Genomic DNA, 21,565 nt, shown 5'->3' with positions numbered 1-21,565 from the left:
TCAGTCCTCCTGACACTTCTATATTGATCAGTCCTCCTGATACTGCTATATTGATCAGTCCTCCTGACACTTCTATATTGATCAGTCCTCCTGATACCTCTTTATTGATGGCGGCCTCGACCAATCAGAGACCGGCACAGCATCGACGTAGAAATCCCGCGTCTCTGATTGGTCGAGGCCGCCAGTCTGATTGACACTTCTATATTGATCAGTCCTCCTGACACTTCTATATTGATCAGTCCTCCTGACACTTGACGATGATGTCATAAAGGACGTAGATATCCCGCGTCTCTGATTCAGCGACGGGCACAGTATCGACGTAGATGTCATAATGGTTGCCATGGCGACGATGATGTCATAAAGGTTGCCTCGACCAATCAGCGACGGGCACAGTCTGCCGCGAATTCTGGAATCATCATTGTCCATATACTACGGGGACATGCATATTCTAGAATACCCGATGCGTTAGAATCGGGCCACAATCTAGATTGTGGCCCGATTCTAACGCATCGGGTATTCTAGAATATGCATGTCCCTGTAATATATGGACAATGATGATTCCAGAATTCGCGGCAGACTGTGTCCGTCGCTGATTAATCGAGGCAACCTTTATGACATCATCGTCGCCATGGCAACCATTATGACATCATCGTCGCTGTGCCCGTTGCTGATTGGTCGAGGCCTGGCGGCCTCGACCAATCAGAGACGCGGGATGTCTACGTCCTTTATGACATCGTCGCTGTGTCCGTTGCTGATTGGTCAAGGCCTGGCGGCCTCGACCAATCAGAGACGCGGGATTTCTACGTCGATGCTGTGCCGGTCTCTGATTGGTCGAGGCCTGGCGGCCTCGACCAATCAGAGAGCCGGGATTTCCAGGACAGACAGACAGACAGACAGACAGACAGACGGAAAAACCCTTAGACAATTATATATATAGATTTATTATAAGGACACGAAAAAATTAATACATAATTAGTAAAGTGCAAAGTGCTAAGTATAAAAAGGATTTTTTTATATTGGAAATAATAAAAATTTCTAAACATCCCCTTTAGCACTTTGAAGTGCATTATATTTTTGGTATTGCGGCTATTTTGTGTTGTTTTTTCCCCTCCTTCCTTTTTGTTAATTTCTGTAATGTTCGCATATATGTAATAAAATGACATTTTAAATCTTCTACTATGGCATTACTTCCGTGGTTTTGTGTAGGATTTGCTTAATTGGAAGTGCCTTCATTAGGCCTGTTTTTTGGTTTATTAGTAGTAATATACAGTTGAAAGCAGAAGTTTACATACACTATATAAAAAGACACATCTGCATGTTTTTCTCAAAATCTGACATGAGATCACAATAATCCTTTCCCGTTTTAGGTCAATTAGGATTACCATAGTTATTAATATTTGCCAAATGCTATAATAATAAGAGAGAATGTTTTAAGGCATTTTTACTACTTATTGCAAAGTTAAAAGTTTACATACACTAAGATTACTATGGTTTTAACCCCTTCATGCCTCAGCCTATTTTGACCTTAATGACCTGGCCATTTTTTGCAATTCTGGCCAGTGTCCCTTTATGAGGTAATAACTCAAGAACGCTTCAACGGATCATATCGCTTCTGAGATTGTTTTTTCATGACATATTGGGATTCATGTTAGTGGTAAATTTAGGTTGATAATTTTTGCATTTATTTGTGAAAAAAATGCAACTTTGGCGAAAATTTTGAAACTTTTGCAATTTTTAAATTTTGAATTTTTATTCTGTTAAACCAGAGAGTTATGTGACACAAAATAGTTAATAAATAACATTTCCCACATGTCTACTGTACATCAGGACAATTTTGGAAACACCGTTGTTTTTTTTGCTAGGAAGTTATAAGGGTTAAAATTTGACCAGCGATTTCTCATTTTTACAAAATTTACAAAACCATTTTTTTTAGGGACCACCTTACATTTGAAGTCAGTTTGAGGGGTCTATATGGCTGAAAATACCCAAAAGTGACATCATTCTAAAAACTGCACCCCTCAAGGTGCTCAAAACCACATTCAAGAAGTTTATTAACCCTTCAGGTGTTTCACAGCAGCAGAAGCAACATGGAAGGAAAGAATGAACATTTAACTTTTTAGTCACAAAAATTATCTTTTAGCAACTATTTTTTATTTTCCCAAGGGTAAGAGGAGAAACTGGACATTGAAATTTGTTGTCCAATTTGTCCTGAGTATGCCGATACCCCATATGTGTGTGGGGAGGAACCACTGTTTGGGTGCACGGCAGGACTCGGAAGGGAAGGAGCGCCATTTGACTTTTTGAATGAAAAGTTGGCTCAATCTATAGCGGACAACATGTCGCGTTTGGAGAGCCCCTGTGTGCCTAAAGATTGGAGCTCCCCCACAAGTGACCCCATTTTGGAAACTAGACCCACCAAGAAACTTATCTAGATGCATAGTGAGCACTTTAAACCCCCAGGTGCTTCAGAAATTGATCCGTAAAAATGAAAAAGTACTTTTTTTTCACAAAAAAAGTTATTTTAGCCTCAATTTTTTCATTTTCACATGGGCATCAGGATAATATGGATCATAAATTTGATGGGCAATTACTCCTGAGTACACTGATATCTCACATGTGGAGGTAAACCACTGTTTGGGCACACGGCAAGGCTCGGAAAAGAAGGAGTGCTATTTGACTTTTTGAATGGAAAATTAGCTCCAATCGTTAGTGGACACCATGTCGCGTTTGGAAAGCCACTGTGTGCCTAAATATAGGAGCTCCCCCACAAGTGACCCCATTTTGGAAACTAGAGCCCCCAAGGAACTTATCTAGATTTGTGGTGTGCACTTTTTTACCCCCAAGTGCTTCACAGAAGTTTATAACGCAGAGCCGTGAAAATAAAAAATCATTTTTCTTTCCTCAAAAATGATTTTTTAGCCCACAATTTTTTATTTTCACAAGGGTATCAGGAGAAATTGGACCCCAAAACTTGTTGTACAATTTGTACTGAGTACGATGATACCACATATGTGGGGGTAAACCACTATTTGGGCACACGTCGGGGCTCAGAAGGGAAGTAGTGACATTTTGAAATGCAGACTTTGATGGAATGGTCTGCGGGCCTCATGTTGCATTTGCAGAGCCCCTAATGTGCCTAAACAGTAGAACCACCCCACAGTTGACCCAATTTTGGAAACTAGACCCCCAAAGGAACTTATCTAGATGTGTGGTGAACACTTTGAACCCCTAAGTGCTTCACAGAAGTTTATAATGCAGAGCCGTGAAAATAAAAAATCTTTTTTCTTTCCTCAAAAATTATTTTTAGCCCATAATTTTTTATTTTCCCAAGGATGACTGGAGAAATTTGACACCAAAGTTGTTGTCCAGTTTGTCTTGAGTATGCTGGTACCCCATATGTTGGGGTAAACCACTGTTTGGGCACATGTCGGGGCTCGGAAGAGAGAGAGCACTATTTGACTTTTTGAACGTAAGATTGGCTGGAATCAATAGTGGCGCCATGTCACGTTTGGAGACCACCTGATGTGTCTAAACAGTGGAAACCCCTCAATTCTGACTCCAACCCCAACACACCCCTAACCCTAATCCCAACTCTAACCATGACCCTAACCACAACCCTAACCCCAACACACCCCTAACCCTAATCCCAACCCTAACCACAACCATAACCCTAACCACAATCCTAACCTTAACCCCAACACACCCCTAACCCTAATCTTAACCCTAATTCCAACCCTAACCCTAATTCCAACCCTAACTCTTATTCCAACCCTAACCCTAACGCTATGTGCCCACGTTGTGGATTTGTGTGCGGATTTTTCCGCACCGCTTTTGAAAATCCACAGGTAAAACGCACTGCGGATTTACCGCGGATTTCCAGTGTTTTTTGTGCAGATTTCACCAGCGGATTCCTATACAGGAACAGGTGTAAAATGCTGCGAAAACCGCAGAAAGAATTGACATGCTGGGGAAAATACGGAGCGGTATTTGCCGCACCATGGACACAGCGGATTTGGCTTTCCATAGGTTTACATGGTAATGTAAACATGATGTAAAACTGCTACAAATCCACAGCGGCCAATCCACTGCGGATCCGCAGCCATATCCGCACCATGTGCACATAGCTTAATTCTAACCCTAACCCTAATTCTAACCGTAACCCTAATTGCAACCCTAACCTTAATTGCAACCCTAACCCTAATTGCAACCCTAACCCTAGTTCTAACCCTAACCCTAGTGGAAAAATAAAAATAAATATATTTTCTTCATTATATTATGTTCCCTACCTATGGGGGTGAGAAAGGGAGATTTATTAACTATTTTTTTATTTTGATCACTGTGATAGAACTATCACAGTGATCAAAATGTACCTGGAATGAATCTGCCTGCCATTTTGGAATTTGGCGCGCCCATAGGAGAAGACGGATGGACACGGGAGGGACACCGGGACTCGGTAAGAATGGGAGGTGGGATCGGACAGCGAGGGGCGGAGGGGAGAGAAGGGCGCGGAGGACAGGATGGAGGGGTAGCAAACACTGGCAGCGGCTGCAGATCGCCACTGTCAGTCGGTGGAGGGGTCAGATCGGGGTCTCCAGCCATGGCCGATGATATTGCAGCATCGGCAATGGCTGGATTGTAATATTTCACCAATTTTCATAGGTGAAATATTACAAATTGCTCTGATTGGCTGTTTCACATTAAACAGCCAATCAGAGTGATCGTAGCCACGGGGGGGCGAAGCCACCCCCCTGGGCTGAAGTACCACTCCACCTGTCCCTGCAGGTTAAATTTCAGTTAACAGTTTCACCTGATCTGCAGGAGCGCTATCCTGCCATGACGCCACATAGGCATCACAGGTCGGATTGGCACTGAATTTCATGACGCCTACGTGGCATCACAGGTCGGGAAGGGGTTAAACAATTCTGGGCTGCCCGTATGATCTTGTCATGTTTTTGGAAGTTTCTGATTTTTGGTAACATCTGAGTTAATTAGAGACACACCTGGGATGCATTTTAATGTATACCCAAAACACTGCTTCTTTTTGTAGCATTTGTGGGAAAGTCTAAAGAAATCAGCTAAGATATCAGGATGACAATTATGGACTGGCACAAGTCTGGCTCATCCTTGGGTACAATTTCATGATACCAGAAGGTGCCTCGTTTATCTGTACCAACAATTATATGCAAGTATGAACAAGATGGAAATGTCCAACCATCATGCTGCTCAGGAAGGAGACGGGCTCTGTGTCCCAGAGATGAAAGTGCTTTGGTCTGACATTTGCATGTCAACCCAAGGACAAAAGCAAAAGACCTTGTAAAGATGATGTCGGCATCTGGTGAGATTGTGTCAACATTCACAGTGAAAAGAGTATTATATCAACATGGGCTGCCAGGAAGAAGCCATTACTCCAAAAGAAATATAAAAAAGGCAGATTAATGTTTGCAAATGCACACAGGAACAAATATCTTAATTTTTGGAGATGTCCTATGGTCGGATTAAACTAAAATTAAACTTTTTGGGCATAATGACCATTGTTACGTTTGGAGGAAAAAGGGAGAGTCTTGGAAGCCTCAGAACACCATCCCAATTGTGAAACAAGGGGGTGGCAGCACAATGTTGTGGGGTTGTTTTGCTGCAGGAAGGACTGGTGAAGTTCACAAAATAGATGGCATCACGAGTAGTGTTGAGCGATACCTTCCGATGTTTGAAAGTATCGGTATCGGATGGTATCGGCCGATGCCGGCAAAATATCGTATCTCGCCGATACCGATACCAATACAAGTCAATGGGACACAAATATCGGAATGTATCCTGTATGGTTCCCAGGGTCTGGAGGAGAGGAGACTCTCCTTCAGGCCCTGGGATCCATATTAATGTAAAAAATAAAGAATACAAATAAAAAATATTGCTATACTCACCCTCCCGATGAACCCTGGCTGTCACCGCTGCAAGCGTCCGCCTCCGTTCCTGAGAATTGCATAGAGTGAAGGACCTTCGATGACGTCGCAGTCAGGGGACCGGTCACCTGACCGTTCACGTGACCGCACACCTGACCGCGACGTCATCGAAGGTCCTTCACTCACTACATTCTCAGGAACGGAGGTGGACGCTTGCAGCGGTGACAGCCAAGGTCCTTCGGAGGGGTGAGTATAGCCATATTTTTTATTTTTATTCTTTATTTTTTACATTAATATGGATCCCAGGGGCTGAAGGAGAGTTTCCTCTCCTCCAGACCCTGGGAACCACACGCACGGCACACTCCGATTCCGATTTCCGATATCACAAAAATATCGGAACTCGGTATCGGAATTCCGATACAGCAAATATCGGCCGATACACGATACTTGCAGTATCGGAATGCTCAACACTAATCACGAGAAAAAAAGATTATGTGGCAATACTGAAGCAACATCTCAAGACATCAGCCAGGAAGTTAAAGCTTGGGTGGAAATGGGTCTTCCAAAAGGACATTGACCTGAAGCATACTGACAAAATGGTAACAAAGTGGCTTCAGGATAACAAAGTCAATGATGGTAGGTTTTCACATCATGAAAGATAGCAATCTTCGTGATACATATCTCTCCTCACTTACATTACCAGTGACACTGTCACACATAGTACAATTAGTTGCTGTATAGTACAAATAAAATAGTGCCAGACATAATGTAACAGTTACGTTGCAAGTGAAATGACACCAGTGCATATAGGATACTGTTCTATTTTTATTCAGGATGCTTTGCTTATTTAGCACCATCATATAACTCAATACTCTACAGATATCATCATCACTGTCCCTATTGGGGCTCGCAATCTATCTGTATGTCTTTGAAGAGTTGGGGGAAACCATACAAACTGCTGGCAGGTGTTGTCCTTGGTGGGATTTAAACCCAGGACCACAGCGCTGCAAAACAGCAGCGCTAACCACTGAGGCACTGTGCTATTGCACTATGTCTGGTGTTACTCTACTTGCAACATAGCTGTTACATTTCTTTTCGCAGTTTGTCTAGTGCTGTGCTATTTGTGCTATGTCTGCTGCTATTCTATTTACACTGTGTCTTTAGAGACAGTGCAAATAGTAAAGTAAAGCTGTCCATACCCATTAGATGGCGGCTATTGACCCAATGATGCTTAGACTGATTTGACCAAAACCTTTGTCAGCCATCTTTCACAAACACAGGAGATGGCTGAGCGCTCCTGTGTTTTCTATGTGAAAGCTCAGAGCAGACACACCGGCCGGCAGCTTATATCTGGCAGAGCAATGCAGTGTGCAGTCTGAAATTTTTCATGCTTGATCAATATATCTCAAAACCATCAGTTGAATGCCAAGAATACAAATTAGTGCTTTAGCAGAACCCATCTATATCGGCTGGTTTGGCCAACATTAGTTTAATGTGTATGGAGGCCTTAATAGTCTTACTGCAAAGCAAATATAGCACTAGATGTTGTGAAAATAGCAGCAAATAGAATAGTAGCAGATATTGTGCTAATAGAATAGTAGCAGATATTGTGCAAATAGAATAGTAGCAGATATTGTGCAAATAGAATAGTAGCAGATATTGTGCAAATAGAATAGAAGCACATATTGTGCACCATAATGCCAGTAGAATATTATTATACATAGAGTTAACAGAATAACACTAGACATAGTGCACCTACAAGAAAAGTGCTAATTTTCATTCCGATTTTTCTAGCCCATCATTAAAAGTGAGTCCTCTTAACCGATTTAATAACCAGGTTCATTTATACATAGTAATGGAGAGGTGTCTGTCAAACGCCCCCATTACTAACCCCAAAGTCAAAAGAAATAAACACATACAGAAAAGACCTTTATTTGTAAAAAATTATGCCCTAACAATTTCTCTCTTTCCCCCATTTATTACCAAAATAAAGTAATCCACAGTGGTTCACAGTAATCCGCATGGAGGTCCCAGGATGATCCCCATCTTCTTTGTCCAGTGTCTGACAGGCACCTCTCCATTACTAACCCCAGGGCTTGATGTCAGATACAGCTGCTGACATCAACCTCACAAACTCTTTACCCCGATTTCCAATGCACCAGGGCAATCGGGAAGAGCCGAAGCTAAGCACCAGAATTGGCGCATCTAATCTATGCTCCATTTTTGGGATGGCTGAGGGATTGATTTATTAGGCTGGGAAGGGGCTAATATTCATGGATTTTCCCAGACAATCAATATCAGCCCGCAGTTGTCTGCTTACTTTTTGATGGTTATTAAAAATAGTGTGGACTCAACACCATTCTTTTTAGCGTCTCCACTTTTTAATAACTACTAAAGGCTAAACAGACAGCTGTGAGTTGATATTAATTGACTGGGAAGCTCCATAGTTATCGGTACCTTTGTAGCATAATAAGACCAGTTCACAGCTGTCTGCTTTCCCTTGGCTGGTTTTTAAAAATAGGAAGGACCCCATGCCATTTTTTTCATTTATTACCTAAACACATACAATAAACTACGCATGCATGGTACTAATTATATATCTCACGGACATGTATCTATCTATCTATCTATCTATCTATCTATCTGTCTGTCTATCTATCTATCTATCTATCTGTCTGTTTGTCTGTCTATTGATCTATCTATTTTGTTTATCTATTCTATCTGTTGTATTTATCTATTCTATCTATCTCTGTATTCATCTATTCTCTCTATCTATACAATATCTACATATAAGATTGCTTTATTAGTTTGAAAACTAGCTTTAAATTACATAGAGAACTACTGTCTGTAAAAGATGATATTAAAAACGCATTGCATACAGATGTTAGTTGAGAATAATCACATTCTAATTGCATTACACTCGTTCTACCTTTATGGATCAATATCGGACAGATTTTTGATACGCTAGTGTGACTGCAGCCTTAACATTACTCTCCACGACACAGTAGTTTCCCCCTACTTTTCCTTGTAATATTTTGCTGATATTGCCAATGAAATAACAGAACCCTTATAAGCCAATGAGATTCATTGCTTGACGTTTTTCTATTTAACAACCCTAATACCGTAGAAGAGATGTTCCGCTCTGTCATCAGTGGCTTTAGACTTTAAACAGAATGAAATCTTTTTACAGTACCTTGAAAAATAATTCATACTTTGTGAACTTTTCCACATTTTTTCATGTTGTACCCACAAACTTGAATGTAATTTATTGCGATTTTATGTGATATACCAACACAAAGTAGCAAGTATTTGCAAAGTGTAAAGGAAATTACCATATATACTCGAGTATAAGCCAACCCGAGTATAAGCCGACCCCCTAATTTTGCCACAAAAAACTGGGAAAACTTATTGACTCGAGTATAAGCCTAGGGTGGAAATGCAGCATTTACCGGTGAATTTCAAAAATAAAAATAGATCATTATTTCCCCATAGCTGTGCCATATAGTGCTCTGCACCGTTCATTATTGTCCCATAGCTGTGCCATATAGTGCTCTGCACCGTTCATTATTTCCCCATAGCTCTGCCATATAGTGCTCTGCACCGTTCATTATTGCCCCATAGCTGTGCCATATAGTGCTCTGCACCGTTCATATTGCCCCATATCTGTGCCCCATATATGCTCTGCACCGTTCATATTGCCCCATATCTGTGCCATATAGTGCTCTGCACCGTTCATATTGCCCCATATCTGTGCCCCATATATGCTCTGCACCGTTCATATTGCCCCATATCTGTGCCATATAGTGCTCTGCACCGTTCATATTTCCCCATAGCTGTGCCATATAGTGCTCTGCACTGTTCATATTTCCCCATAGCTGTGCCATATAGTGCTCTGCACCGTTCATATTGCCCCATATCTGTGCCCCATATAGTGCTCTGCACCATTCATATTGCCCCATATCTGTGCCATATAGTGCTCTGCACCGTTCATATTGCCCCATATCTGTGCCCCATATATGCTCTGCACCATTCATATTGCCCCATATCTGTGCCATATAGTGCTCTGCACCGTTCATATTTCCCCATATCTGTGCCATATAGTGCTCTGCACCGTTCATATTGCCCCATATCTGTGCCCCATATATGCTCTGCACCGTTCATACTGCCCCATAGCTGTGCCCATATAGTGCTCTGCACCGTTCATATTGCCCCATATCTGTGCCATATAGTGCTCTGCACCGTTCATATTTCCCCATATCTGTGCCATATAGTGCTCTGCACCGTTCATATTGCCCCATATCTGTGCCCCATATATGCTCTGCACCGTTCATATTGCCCCATATCTGTGCCATATAGTGCTCTGAACCGTTCATATTTCCCCATATCTGTGCCATATAGTGATCTGCACCGTTCATATTTCCCCATATCTGTGCCATATACTGCTCTGCACCGTTCATATTGCCCCATATCTGTGCCCCATATATGCTCTGCACGCACCGTTCATACTGCCCCATAGCTGTGCCCCATATATGCTCTGCACCATTCATATTGCCCCATATCTGTGCCATATAGTACTCTGCACTGTTCATATTTCCCCATATCTGTGCCATATAGTGCTCTGCACCATTCATATTTCCCCATAGCTGTGCAACATATAGTGCTCTGCACCGTTCATATTTCCCCATAGCTGTGCCCCATATAGTGCTCTGCACCGTTCATATTTCCCCATATCTGTGCCCCATATATGCTCTGCACCGTTCATTTTTGTCCCATAGCTGTGCCCCATACAGTGCTCTGCACCATTCATATTTCCCCATAGATGCTCCACATAAATCTGTGCCTCTGCTGCTGCTGCAATAAAAAAAAAAATGCCATACTCACCTCGCTGCTTGCAGCTCCTCAGCGTCCGGTCCCAGCGTCTCTCCGCTCTGACTGATCAGGCAGAGGGCGGCGCGCACACTATATGCGTCATCGCGCCCTCTGACCTGCACAGTCAGAGCACAGAGACGCCGGCAAGATGGAGCGGCGCCCGGCGGCTAGAACGGGGACAGGTGAATATGACATACTTACCTAGTCCCAGCGATCCTGGCGCTCCCCGCCTGTCCCACGGTCTTCTGTGCTGCAGCCTCTTATATCAGCGGTCACCGGCACTGCTGATTAGAGAAATGAATAGGCGGCTCCACCCCTATGGAAGGTGGAGCCGCCTATTCATTTCTCTAATGAGCGGTCCCACGTGACCGCTGAAGAGGGGAAGAAGCTGCAGCACCAAAGACCGTGGGACGGCAGGGGGAGCGCCAGGATCGCTGGGACTAGGTAAGTATACCTCAGCGCCCTCTCCCCCTCACCCGCCGACCCCACCGCTACCGTGACTCGAGTATAAGCCGAGAGGGGCACTTTCAGCCCAAAAATTTGGGCTGAAAATCTCGGCTTATACTTGAGTATATACGGTACATATGGTTTTCGGAAAATTTTAAAAATCTAAATCTGAAAATTGTGACATTATTATTCAGTTCCCAGAGTGAATACTCTATAGGACAACGTTTCACTACAATTACCTCGCCAAGGCTTTTGGGGTCTGTCTCTACCAGATTAGCACATTTAGGTTATGTGCACACGGTATGTTTTTGATGCATTTTAGGGGTTTTTTCTTCCGCGTGGAAATGGGTCAAAAACGCTATGGAAAAATTATGCAAGCTAATTGAATGACAATCCTGTAGTGTGCACATGATCAGTAAATTTCCTTAGGCTGCCGTCACACTAGCAGTATTTGGTCAGTATTTTACATCAGTATTTGCAAGCCAAAACCAGGAGTGGGTGATAAATGCAGAAGTGGTGCAAATGTTTCTGTTATACTTTTCCTCTGTTTGTTCCACTCCTGGTTTTGGCTTACAAATACTGATGTAAAATACTGACCAAATACTGCTAGTGTGACGGCAGCCTTAGAGTATTTGCAGTGCGTTCTTTACTGCAGCATGTCAATTCTTTGTGCAGATCTGTAGCATTTTCCACACATTGACTTCAACTGAGTCAGTCAATTCCACAGCAAAAATGCAGGTAAGAAAATGTTTTCATATTTGCTGAGTTTTGTTTGCATTTTTACGAGCTTTCCATGGTGCTTCCCATGGTGCCATCTGTGTGACAGCGTGGGAAACACCGTTGCAGTGGTTCTTATCGGCTATAAAGCTACCGCCAGTAAGATCATCGGTCAGAGCGCTGCGGGATCATGCTATCAGATGTGAGCGTGACCCCGCAGCGGTGACCCCCGCTCTCACTTGCATACTTACTTATATACATACAGTTGGGAAAAAGTATTTAGTCAACCACCAATTGTGCAAGTTCTCCCACTAAAAAAAATAAGGGAGGCCTATAATTGACATCATAGGTAGACCACAAATATCAGAGTCAAAATGAGAAAACAAATCCAGAAATTCACCTTGTCTGATTTGGAAAGATTTATTTTGCAAATTATGGTGGAAAATAAGTATTCGGTCGTTAACAAAAGTTCATCTCAATATTTTGTTATATATCCTTTGTTGGCAATGACAGAGGTCAAACATTTTCTGTAAGTCTTCACAAGGATGGCACATGGTGGTATGTTGGCCAATTCCTTCATGAAGATCTCCTCTAGAGTAGTAATGTTTTGGGCCTGCCGCCTGGCAACACGGACTTTCAACGCCGTCCAAAGGTTTTCTATGGAGTTGAGATCTGGAGACTGGCTAGGCCACTCCAGGACCTTCATATGCTTCTTACGAAGCCACTCCTTCGTTGCCCTGGCGGTGTGCTTGGGATCATTATCATGCTGAAAGACCCAGCCACGTTTCATCTTCAATGCCCTTGCTGATCGAAGGAGATTTGCATTCAAAATCTCACGATACATGGCCCCATTCATTCTTTCATGTACACAGATCAGTCGTCCTGGTCCCTTTACAGAGAAGCAGCCCCAAAGCATGATGTTTCCACCCCCATGCTGGGTGTACTGTGGACCATATACCATGTGTGTTTTTCTGCTCAACAAGCAGTTTTGCTTCCTTATGACCGGCTGTACCTTGGACTATTATTTTTAGTCTCTCCTACTGAGGGTTTGTCATTGTACTGTGTTTAACTACTGGCTCGCTTGTCTGGCCAGTGGATTATCTTATCATCAAGGCCCCATAAATTCATTATTTTTAGGTGTATTGGGTGTTTATACATATTTTAGTTTGTTAATCACAATTTGGCAATGCTGTTTATATAGGTACTCCTTTGCGTACCATTCTTTTATTGTACCTACGAGTCATGTGTGGGTTGTAGCCTTATTATGGGCGTGTATACAGGGCACAAACATGTTCCATTTTTAAATGTTTTTAAATGTTAGTGTCCTGTTATTTTGTGTATATCTACCTCAATAAAGCTGTGTTTAATTATTTGCCATATCCTTATGTGTGGTGATCCCCATTTATATGACCTATCCTGCTTCTTTGTGCTCTATCATTGATCTTTTTGTAGGTCTTGGTGTGTATCCCACTGACCGTGGTGCCCCCTCAATTGGTATATACAATAGAGCCGATGTTCAGATCACCTCTATATAGAAGATTTACTCATTTGCTATGAGTTCCGACCACTGGGTGGTGTTCATATCAAGCTGGCACTGACAACCATAGAGGTCTCCAGGAGACCTCAGGTTGTCATGCCAACACACTTGTGACCCGCGATCACATGATGGTGGTCACCGGTGTGCATATTTCTGGTGCAATTGCCGGAAGCGCAATTTAAATGCAGCTGTCAGAGTTTGACAAAGGCATTTAACTGGTTAATCGCTGCAAATGGATTGTGATTCCACCTGCGGCTATTGCGGGCACATGTCAGCTGTTCAAAGCAGCTGTTATGTCCCTGGAAAGATGTGTGCTCACCGCCGGAACCCACATCTAAGGGAGGGAGTCTAACATTGGCGTAAATGTACGCCTGATGTCAGAAAGGGGTTAACATCAGCCCTCAGCTGTCAGGTTTTCCTCTGCTGATTATGAAAATTACGCGGGAGCCCGCTAAATTTTTTTTCCAATTTTTTTTTTAATTTAACCCCTTTCTGACATATGACGTACTATCCCGTCGAGGTGGGGTGGGCCCGTATGACCACCGACGGGATAGTACATCATACGCGATCGGCCGCGCTTACGGGGGAAGCGCGGCCGATCGCGGCCGGGTGTCAGCTGCCTATCGCAGCTGACATCCGGCACTATGTGCCAGGAGCGGTCACGGACAGCCCCCGGCACATTAACCCCCAGCACACCGCAATCAAACATGATCGTGGTGTGCCGGTGGTGCAGGGAAGAATCGAGCAGGGAGGGGGCTCCCTGCGGGCTTCCCTGAGACCCCCGCAGCAACGCGATGTGATCGCGTTGCTGCGAGGGTCTCCTACCTCCCTCCCTGTGGCAGGCCCGGATCCAAAATGGCCGCGGCATCCGGGTCCTGCAGGGAGGGAGGTGGCTTACCAAGTGCCTGCTCAGAGCAGGCGCTTGGTAAGCCTGCAACACTGCAAGTCAGATCGTTGATCTGACAGAGTGCTGTGCAAACTGTCAGATCAGCGATCTGTGATGTCCCCCCCGGGACAAAGTAAAAAAGTTTAAAAAAAAATTTCCAAATGTGTAAAACTAAATAAAAAAAAAATTCCTAAATAATGAAAAAAATATATATATATTATTCCCATAAATACATTTCTTTATCTCAATAAAAAAAACAATAAAAGTACACATATTTAGTATCGCCGTGTCCGTAACGACCCGACCTATAAAACTGGCCCACTAGTTAACCCCATCAGTAAACACCATAAGGAAAAAAAAGAAAAACGAGGCAAAAACAACAAAAAGTGGAATAACACGGATCAAAAAGACATATATAAATAACCATGGTACCACTGAAAACATCATCTTGTCCTGCAAAATACAAGCCACCATACGGCATCATCAGCAAAAAAATAAAAAAGTTATAGTCCTGAGAATAAAGCGATGCAAAAATAAATATTTTTCGGAATAAAAAGCGATCAAAAAATGTCACGTGCCCGAAAATGTTACCAATAAAAACGTCAACTCGTCCCGCAAAAAACAAGACCTCATATGACTCTGTGGACCAAAATATGGAAAAATTGTAGCTCTCAAAATGTGGTAATGCAAAAAATATTTTTTGCAATAAAAAGCGTCTTTCAGTGTGTGACGGCTGCCAATCATAAAAATCCGCTAAAAAAACCCGCTATAAAAGTAAATCAAACCCCCCTTCATCACCCCCTTAGTTAGGGAAAAATTTAAAAAATGTATTTATTTCCATTTTCCCGCTAGGGTTAGGGTTAGGGCTAGGGTTAGGGTTAGGGCTAGGGTTAGGGCTAGAGTTAGGGCTAGGGTTAGGGTTAGGGCTAGGGTTAAGGCTACAGTTAGGGTTGGGGCTAAAGTTACGGTTAGGGTTTAGATTACATTTATGGTTGGGAATAGGGTTGGGATTAGGGTTAGGGGTGTGTCTGGGTTAGAGGTGTGATTAGGGTTACCATTGGGATTAGGGTTAGGGGTGTGTTTGGATTAGGGTTTCAGTTATAATTGGGGGGTTTCCACTGTTTAGGCACATCAGGGGCTCTCCAAACGCGACATGGCGTCCGATCTCAATTCCAGCCAATTCTGCGTTGAAAAAGTAAAACAGTGCTCCTTCCCTTCCGAGCTCTCCCGTGTGCCCAAACAGGGGTTTACCCCAAACTATGGGGTATCAGCGTACTCAGGACAAATAGGACAACAACTTTTGGGCTCCAATTTCTCCTGTTACCCTTGGGAAAATGCAAAACTGGGGGCTAAAAAATAATTTTTGTGGGGTAAAAAAAAAGATTTTTTATTTTCACGGCTCTGCGTTATAAACTGTAGTGAAACACTTGGGGGCTCAAAGTTCTCACAACACATCTAGATAAGTTCCTTGGGTGGTCTAGTTTCCAATATAGGGTCACTTGTGGGGGGTTTCTACTGTTTAGGTACATTAGAGGCTCTGCAAACGCAATGTGACGCCTACAGACCATTCCATCTAAGTCTGCATTCCAAATGGCGCTCCTTCCCTTCCGAGCCCTCCCATGCGTCCAAACAGTGGTTCCCCCCACATATGGGGTATCAGCGCACTCAGGACAAATTGGACAACAAATTTTGGGGTCCAATTTCTCCTGTTACCCTCGGAAAGATACAAAACTGGGGGCTAAAAATTAATTTTTGTGGGAAAAAATTTTTGTTTTATTTTTACGGCTCTGCATTATAAACTTCTGTGAAGCCCTTAGTGGGTCAAAGCGCTCACCACACATCTAGATAAGTTCCTTAGAGGGTCTACTTTCCAAAATGGTGTCACTTGTGGGGGGTTTCTACTGTTTAGGTACATGAGGGGCTCTGCAAACGCAATGTGACACCTGCAGACCATTCCATCTAAGTCTGCATTCCAAATGGCGCTCTTTCCCTTCTGAGCCCTCCCATGCGCCCAAACAGTGGTTCCCCCCACATATGAGGTATCAGCGCACTCAGGACAAATTGGACAACAAATTTTGGGGTCCAATTTCTCCTGTTACCCTCGGAAAAATACAAAACTGGGGGCTAAAAAATAATTTTTGTGGGAAAAAATTTTTGTTTTATTTTTACGGATCTGCATTATAAACTTCTGTGAAGCCCTTGGTGGGTCAAAGAGCTCACCACACATCTAGATAAGTTCCTTAGGGGGTCTACTTTCCAAAATGGTGTCACTTGTGGGGGGTTTCAATGTTTAGGCACATCAGGGGCTCTCCAAACGCAACATGGTGTCCCATCTCGATTCCAGTCAATTTTGCATTGAAAAGTCAAATGGCGCTCCTTCGCTTCTGAGCTCTGTCATGCGCCCAAACAGTGGTTTACCCCCACATATGGGGTATCGGTGTACTCAGGACAAATTGTACAACAAATTTTGGGGTCCTTTTTCTCCTGTTACCCTTGGTAAAATAAAACAAATTGGAGCTGAAGTAAATTTTTTGTGAAAAAAAGTTAAATGTTCATTTTTATTTAAACATTCCATAAATTCCTGTGAAGCACCAGAAGAGTTAATACACTTCTTGAATATGGTTTTGAGCACCTTGAGGGGTGCAGTTTTTAGAATGGTGTCACACTTGGGTATTTTCTATCATATAGACCCCTCAAAATGACTTCAAATGAGATGTGGTCCCTAAAAAAAAATGGTGTTGTAAAAATGAGAAATTGCTGATCAACTTTTAACCCTTATAACTCCCTAATAAAAAAAAATTTTGGTTCCAAAATTGTGCTGATGTAAAGTAGACATGTGGGAAATGTTACTTATTAAGTATTTTGTGTGACATATCTCTGTGATTTAATTGCATAAAAATTCAAATTTGGAAAATTGCGAAATTTTCTAAATTTTCGCCAAATTTCCGTTTTTTTCACAAATAAACGCAGGTAATATCAAAGAAAGTTTACCACTATCATGAAGTACAATATGTCACGAGAAAACATTGTCAGAATCACTGGGATCCGTTGAAGCGTTCCAGAGTTATAACCTCATAAATGGACAGTGGTCAGAATTGTAAAAATTGGCCCGGTCATTAACGTGCAAACCACCCTTGGGGGTAAAGGGGTTAAGAGATGATGTTTGGTTGCAGCCTATGCTGGTTCATTTTGTTAAAGTGGAACAAAAGTGTGACTCCATTGTTCTCAGCAGTGATCTGGGAGGCAGAGATGCTTCCAGGGGTCTTCCCCATGCTGTTCTCCTTCCATTCAGCACTTGTCCCAAACATTTGAACATTTTCACAGCCCCCCCAGACCTCTTTGTAGGGTCTGCCGGAAAAAAGTTTGACTCCCATTATACTCGTTACTCGAAGTGAGCATGCGAGTATTAGGAATTGCTTGGTTCGAGCAACGAGCACCCGAGCATTTTAGTGCTCGCTCATCCCTAATTTTTAACCCTCATATCATTCTTATCTTTGGTGATCCTGCTGTCTATTTGGGTCATTTTAAATCTCCTCTTTTTATTTTGATGTCAGTAAAATTATATTTTTATTTGATATGCAGTGGTTGCTCATTTTATTTACATGCAATAGTCTGATCCGTAAATCGGACCAGAATAGATCATACTGTGATTTTTGCCATGCAGACCTTTGGTCCGTGTGACTATTTTGCCATATGCACATGCTGACAGTACATGTCCAAATAATAAATTCGTCTGAACGAGCCCTTACTGTGCTCTTTTTTTTCATTGCATTTCATTCTACTCTACATGTCATGCGATTATATAATAAATCTTAGTATGAAATAGAAATTGAAACAGATGACTTCTGATATTTGAAATGTAGTATAAAAAACCCAGGTATTGAACACGCTATTTAAAAAAAAAAAAAAAAAACACATACAAAACGATCAAAAAAAGTCAGCACTTGCAAAAAAAAACAGAAAAAAAAAACACATGCAATTAAGGGCTCATTCAGACATCAGTTTATCGTGTGCAAGCGCTATACATATATTGCATAGATAACACTCCTACCTGTGATAGTCTTTGGGACCATTCACATGTCTGACAAAGTCGCACAGACATGTCAGATTTTCACCCAAGTGTTGGATCAAAATTGGTAATGCAAGTCTATCAGTGAAGAAATCGGTCTGCATCCGAGTGCGAACCAACTGTCATGGACTGTAAGAATGGAGAAGGTGGAGAAACTTTTTTTTTCCCTCCACATACCAGAAAAACTGATGTCACTCAAAGCACACTCTGATCAAACTCTGATCAAAGCCTGGTCTGCAAATGAGGCCTGTTTTGCTGGTAAAATCAGACATCTGAATGAGCCTTGAGTGCGTGGGAAGTCAGTGTTAGGCCAGTCTCACATGTCCAGATAATTCCGGTACCGGAGAAAACGGTACCGAAGTTGTCCGTGTGCTCACGTAGGCCATCCGTGTGATGTCCGTGAGTACGTTTTTAGGGTCCGTGTGCTGTACGTGTGTCTGTGTCTGTGTATTGCAACAATTTTTACAGTTTTAACCCTATGACAGGAAAAACGCACACGGACAGCACACGGATGGCACACGGACAGCATCCGTGTGCCGTACGTGTTTACACGGACCCATTGACTTTAATGGGTCGGTGTGATCTGTGCACTCCCACGAACACTGACATGTCTCCGTGTTTTCCAAACGGACACACGGTCCGTGAAAACACGCTGACATGTGCAGAGACACATTTATTTTAATGTGTCTACGTGAGTCAGTGTCTCCGGTACGTGAGGAAACTGTCACCTCACGTACCGGAGCCTCTGATGTGTGAAACCGGCCTTAGACCAGTTTCACATGTTAAACAATTGGTGCAAATTTTACGCATGAATTACTAAACTGAAGTTTATAGTGTTTCTCCGTCAATAATCTGCATATATTTTCTGCAGTTAATCATTTTTATGTGCATTTTTTTTCAGAAACACAACAAAATATCCATTAATTGAGTGCCAGGCCTGCGGTTATGAACTTATGACTAGTAAGATCTGCACCAAAAAGGTGTTTTCTGTAACAGAAATTAGCATGCTGCAAATTTATTATAAAAAGCAAGAAAAGTTAATTTCCATTTGGATTCCATGCCAAGAAAAAACACAGCATGTGCATATGTCGGAGGTGTAATAATAATAATACTAGCAAACACCTCCAATTAGAAATGAAGTATAGTTCTTCTGATTTGCTATGTTGCTTACTCCATATGCAGGGCATTGCAGTAACTTAGTTATCCATGGTTACGACCACTCATATAGTGACAGTTAATTTGTTAGTTAATGTTAGTAGTGGTAACCATGGACACCTAAGCTACTGCAATGCCCTGCAAATAAGGTAAGAGATATAGCAAATCAGAAGAACTATGCTACATTTCTCGTTGGAGGTATTTGCTCATATTATTATTATTACAATCTTGGACATAGAAATACCCCTTTAATTTAAAACTCATCCACTTTGCTAGTAAATTAAAATTCTTTTTTTTTCTGCATGCATAAAATCTGCACACAAAAAAATGTGACCTAAGTCCAGGGTTCTAAAAAGGTACAAATACTCCTTATGTACACTAAAGGGAAAATAAAGTGTGCACACCAAAATAAAAGTATCACCAGAGAAAAAGTGTTCATTATAATAACATTATGTGGAAGCATTGAAAGTAACATTTTCCTGATTTATTTGTACGTCGTCAGCTTTTAGCTAATAAGAGTGTGCAGTTATTAAGCTGGGATTTGTAGTGCCCCAGAAGCTCCACAGCTGCAGGTTGCACATTGCCCTTTGCTAAACAGTATTTTTCAGTTATATTAGCACAAAATCAGCAGTTACAGACAAGCTGTGCGCTTACCAGGCTCAATGTGTCTTCATTGTTGGTGGTGGGATATACTTTGAGCTTTGCTTTCCACTTTCTGCTATCATGGTAGAAGAAGACCAAATAGTTTTGGACTCATCCCCACAATAAAGGGACATTTGCTTCTTACGTAAGGCAGTAAAATGTCAGGTATTTAGAGAAGAAGACGTAATGAGGAGCTCATAAGTGACAGAGACAGTAATGGTAAGTGGGTGAAGGGAGGCTCTGGCAGGAACTGGGAGGTACAAACTACTCTCACTTCATTAAACAATGAAAATTTGTCATGAAGTTACTCAACTGTCAATTGAGTTCATTGTTTAACCCCTAAAAGGTGGTTTTCTAGCTTCATCAGTGATCACATATTGCGGGGGATATGCTGTCACTTACTGATTGGTCCAGGTCCTGCTGTCAAGATTCCCATTGCCCTTAGAAAGAAGAGGGCACAGCACTAATCAAACTCTGTCGATTCCTCACATTTGATCAGTGGATAGAGCAGGTCGCTTCCACCTGCTCTGAAAGAGAGAGTAGCACAGCCCAAATCATTTGTTTGCACTAGAGAGTAAAATGCACAAAAACTTTCCAAAAAACGTGGATTATGCTCTTCTCATTCCTTAGAATTTCACTGGTTATTAACTGATGGCATAACTTAGAATGTCATCACTTCTTAAAGGAATTGTGCATGACAAGCTACAGGTGCTTCTCACAAAATTAGAATATCATCAAAAAGTTAATTTCAATTCTTCAATACAAAAAGTGAAACTCATATATTGTATAGAGTCATTACAAACAGAGTGATCTATTTCAAGTGTTTATTACTGTTAATGTTGATGATTATGGTTGACAGCCAATGAAAACCCAGAAGTCATTACCTCAGTAAATTAGAATAATTAACAAGAAACACCTGCAAAGGCTTCCTAAGCGTGTAAAAAGGCCCCTCAGTCTGTTTCAGTAGACTCCACAATCATGGGGAAGACTGCTGACTTGACAGATGTCCAGAAGGCAGTCACTGACACACTCCACAAGGAGGGTAAGCCACAAAAGGTCTGTAATAATTATATGGGTCCTACGGAATCTGATAGCATGGGATAAAGCCAGTCTGAGAGCAAAGTTGCAACAAAAGATGTATTTACTCAAAAACAGAAATGTAAACAGAACTAACAGATATTTCTGCAGTTGTAACGAAGTCCTCAGCTCTATATAGAGAATCACAGCAAACAGAATAGCGAACAAAACATGGTACAGATATTCCTGCAATAGTAACGAGGTCCTCAGCTCCATATAGAAAATCACAGCAAACTGAGTAGCGGGGCGCGACCGCTAAGGCTACTTTC

The 21,565-nt window shown here is 42.1% G+C and overlaps 1 protein-coding gene across 2 annotated transcripts in view; it reads right to left on the bottom strand.

The window, feature by feature from the left end:
• Nucleotides 1-20,471, bottom strand: part of ST6GAL1 (ST6 beta-galactoside alpha-2,6-sialyltransferase 1) — a 346,442-nt gene extending 325,971 nt beyond the window's left edge. For both annotated transcript variants that reach the window (XM_069727802.1, XM_069727803.1), the window contains exon 1: nucleotides 20,232-20,471. The gene's annotated coding sequence lies outside the window, so the exon portion shown is untranslated. The remainder of the gene's footprint in view (nucleotides 1-20,231) is intronic.
• Between the last annotated feature and the right edge of the window lie 1,094 nt (nucleotides 20,472-21,565).

This window comes from Ranitomeya imitator, chromosome 5, assembly GCF_032444005.1.
Source record: "Ranitomeya imitator isolate aRanImi1 chromosome 5, aRanImi1.pri, whole genome shotgun sequence".
Lineage (NCBI taxonomy): Eukaryota > Metazoa > Chordata > Amphibia > Anura > Dendrobatidae > Ranitomeya > Ranitomeya imitator.
The sequence above is the reverse complement of the archived record's forward strand: the minus strand, read 5'-3'. Positions and strand labels throughout refer to the sequence as shown.